This window comes from Alligator sinensis, unplaced genomic scaffold (genome assembly GCF_000455745.1).
Source record: "Alligator sinensis unplaced genomic scaffold, ASM45574v1 scaffold103_1, whole genome shotgun sequence".
Classification (NCBI taxonomy): domain Eukaryota; kingdom Metazoa; phylum Chordata; order Crocodylia; family Alligatoridae; genus Alligator; species Alligator sinensis.
The window spans coordinates 204,436-208,459 of NW_005842226.1; positions in this window are offsets into that span (position 1 = coordinate 204,436).

Below are 4,024 nucleotides of genomic sequence, written 5' to 3' on the forward strand. Positions count from 1 at the left end.
ACCCGTGGGGCACGCCGGGAGATGTGGTCCGGCGGCGCGGGCTCGGCGGCGGCTCGCGGGGCGGGGGCACTACAGCTCCCGGCGGGCCCCGCAGCATGGCGTCAGTTGGACCCATGTCGGTCATGTGACCCCGCTGCCCGACTACGGGGGACAGCGAGGGTCAGATTTGGGAGGGAGACGGTGGTGCACGGGCAATGCCTGGCCTGTCTTCAGGGCCCCTGCTGCCCTTAGAGGAGGGTGGGCAATTATTTCGGGCGAGCCATGACAGGCAGCCAGGGGCAGATAAATGTTAATTTTCTAAATTTTTTTTTAATTAAAAAAATTCTAAAAGGCCTGGCGGGCTGCATCCGGCCTGTGGGCCGCTTTGTACCCACCCCTGCATTAGAGCCACCATTGCCAGGCTGTGGCAGCCCCTCCCCCACAGCACCTGCAGCCCCAGGCTTGCTCCTGCCTGAAGGGACGTTGCTGTTTTGTGCTAAACGTGTCTGCCTCGCTAGCCAAGCGTCCCCTTCCTCACCGGTGCGGTCGCGCTAGAAGCAAAGCAAAGCTCCTGCTTATGACCCGAGATGCTGAGCCTGAGGGCCCCACTCGCTCCTGCGCGCCCTTGGCTATGTGTCTGCACGGCCCTGGGTCTCTTGTCTGAGCCTAGGAGCAGCAGGAGGCAACACGCCACCATCTTCGAGTTTTTGGTCCCTTAACGTGCCTCCCTGAGGTGATGAGGTGAATGCCATTTTGGCTGCTCCCGGGTGTACGCCACCCTTCCCTCTGCCTAGCTCAGTGAATCCAGTTCAGCGTCTGCACTATTTAAAAACACCGATAGGAAAAGCAAAAAGGGCTTGCCACGTGCTTGACATCACGATGGTTGCAAGCTCTTGGTTGCTGTTAGTGAAAAAGGAAAAAAATTCCCTTTTCGCATAGATAACTTAGCCACAATTCTTCGAGTAACAGGTGGCAGGGCACCAGACCGTGCGTTTGGATTCAGGGAGGGGAGCGGCAAAGACGATCAAGGAGATGAAAGAGGTTTGACCTTGTGACAAAGAGCTCATATCCAAGCAGCGAGAACTTTACATATAAGCGCTCTTGAGTCCTCCCTCTGCATTGACCTTGCTCTGACAGGCAATCTGACGTTTTGCTCAAAGGATCTGCTGTTAGGGACCGTGCAGACGAGTGCCTTTCCTTTGAGAGCTGTTGCAGATGATTTTGCTGCACGACACAACAGAGAAGACAGCTGCAGAGTGGACTCCTGAGGCCCGGGCTAGTCAGCACCTAAAGCAAGTTGAGTCACCAAGCTGAGGTGGCGCCTCCAGGCAGGACCAGGCAAGCATCTTGGGGGAGAGACATGTGGGCTCTTGCTGTGTACTCCTTCCAAGCGGTGAGTGGGGCACCTCCGGAGCCTCTAGCCTAGTGGTGAGGTTGCTGGCTTGGGAGGGGAAGTGTTGATGGCCGAGGAACTAACAAGTGTAATGTTATCATTGGTGTCCGGGAAGGAACTAGATACACTACTGCCAAAGGGACTGCAATAGGAGTTCTTTATTCTTTATTTAAATATTGATTCTGTTGTGTTTTTCCAAGTGTTTGACTCTATTTTCTTTCCCTGAATGATTTCCTTGTTTTGGCTCAGACTTTGGGTAAGTTGCAAGCAGGGGAATTCTGTGTTCAGGCACCCGCAGCAGGTGCATTTATTTTTCTCAGGTTTCTGTTGAGGCTTGAATGTGGTTTACTTATTTGTTGAGAAGGACCTAGACATATTGAACCCAACCCTTATTGCCACTGTTAATTAGAAAGGTCACATACCGTGTATAGCCTCGTGACTTCATACTTTGCTCCTATTTCTAGCTATCAGGGTTGTTGCACAGCTCTGTCATCACAGGGGATGTGGAAGTCATGCTTGTTATCTAGTTTCACAGCATGGTAGGTGGGAAATGTTATTTTACTCTGTTTTGGGTAAACAGGAGGGAACTAACAAGAAAGAGCTGAAGTGACTTGTCCAACAGGCCAAATGTGGCAGAACAAGCGTTGAATGCTGTCTCTCAGTCCCAGGCTGTGTCCTTAACTACAGGACCATCCCGTTGCTTTGGTCCTTATTCACTTACTTTTTGGGTAGGAATTTGGGAGGACTTTTTGGGTCTCTTGTTTCTAAAACTCCATGGGCACCTTCCTGTGCTGTAGTAACAGGACTTGGCCCAAGCACGGGGTGTTACCTTATAGCTATAGCACTGGGTGGGGGTTATGGTTACTGTCGAGTCACTAATTTAATATACTGTACACTATTGTCAGTGAAGCTATTTCACTACAAATAAGTGTGTAAGGGGGGAGGATCAGGCCCACATCTCACATCCATCTGAGAATGGCTGAGCTGAAGTGTGCGAGAGGCAAGGATTTGTGTGGATGATATTTTCTATTGGATAAAATGCCTGGTTGGGATAAACTTTGGGAAGCTTTTTTAAATGCAGTGCGTTCTTCTGGTCTGAAGGAAAAGCCTGAACAGCAAGGATTCCAGTTTTGAGCCAGCAGAGGTCACTCTGCCTCTAGCGAAGCTTCAGCCCCGCTAGAAACCAGCTGGATTGCAGCCTTTGAAAACAGGCAGTGTGTCTGCATTGCAAGGGAAGGTGTGGTGCGATGCTCGCTGTAATTCCAGCTGGCCTGGGTGACTGTAGCAGTGAAAGCTCATGTCAGCCTGCTGTGTTCTTTTATTTGATAGAAAATAGGGTCCTGGGTTGGAAAAAGGCTCTAAAGTTGCATCTCCTTGCTAAGGCAAGTTATAGATATGAAACTGTATTAGTAAATGTTAAAAATCATAGTTACTGGTATTTACATGGCTTTGTAGAGACTGACGAGAATGTAGGACCCCACATCTGGTAGCTACATGGTACATATGTTGATACAATCTAGAACAGGGGTGGGCAAAATGTGGCCCGCGGGCCAGATACGGCCTGCGGGGCCCCTAAAAATTTTAGAAAATTAATATTTATCTGCCCTGGGCTGCCTGTCATGCAGCCCTCAATGGCTTGCCAAAACTCAGTAAGTGGCCCTCTGCCCAAAATAATTGCCCCTGATCTAGGACATACAGTTAGTCATGCAGCCTCCATTAGCTCAGGGTATAAGGGTTAAAAAATGCCATTATCATGGTGTGAGAGGGAGAGACATAATGCCCTGTGCATGGTAACTGCATCAGGACAGAGTGTAAGGTGCCTAGACCTTTTGGGACAATGAATTTAGCATACGGTGTACAATTGCTGGGGTGGGGAAGAGTCAAAGGCATTAACAGTCTTTGTCAGTTAGTCAAGGCTTTTTCAGTAGATGTGATATCTTTTATTAGACCAGCTGAGTAGTTGAAAAAAAGTTCTCGGCAAGCTTTCCAGTGCAAACACCCTTCTTCAGGCATGGGGAGTCTCTGCTGTTTTGCGATTCCAAGGAATGAGAGTAGCTAAAAGCCTGGCAGGATGTCAGTGAGAATGTGAATAGATAGAAATTAGAAAGACAAAAGGTAAAGCAGGAAAGGGGAGGGGGAAAAAAGGTGGGTGGGGAAAGGCCATAAGGAGAAACCCCAGTTAGTGGCGCGTGCGGGGTGTTAGTCTGTTCCCTTGGTCTCGCTTCTGGCTGGCAGTCTCAGGCAGCTGCTTTCATATTGGCAGTGGCCGGTGATGCATTCAACATAGATGTCTCTCGACCACTGGATGCTATGAGCCCCCTCATCGGTTTTGAGTAGTGGTGGGGTACTCTACAGGTGTGCAGGCCACTTTTATTGCTTGGGCCCCATGCTCCAAGTGCTTCAACACTCAGTGCCTGCATCATCACATCATACCCCATTTCCCTTAGGGCCTGTATTTGGTCATCAACCCTGTTATGCCAGGCACCAGCACAGAGATGGAGAGTTTACAGACTAACTAGACAGGACAGATGTAGGATAGGGAAGACATGGAACATACAAGCAATGTGAACATTTGTGATAGCTGAAAAATTGCAGGCTGCATCTTCTGGTCTTTTGCTTGCAGTTAAGAGAAGATTGGCTAAATAAGGGAAA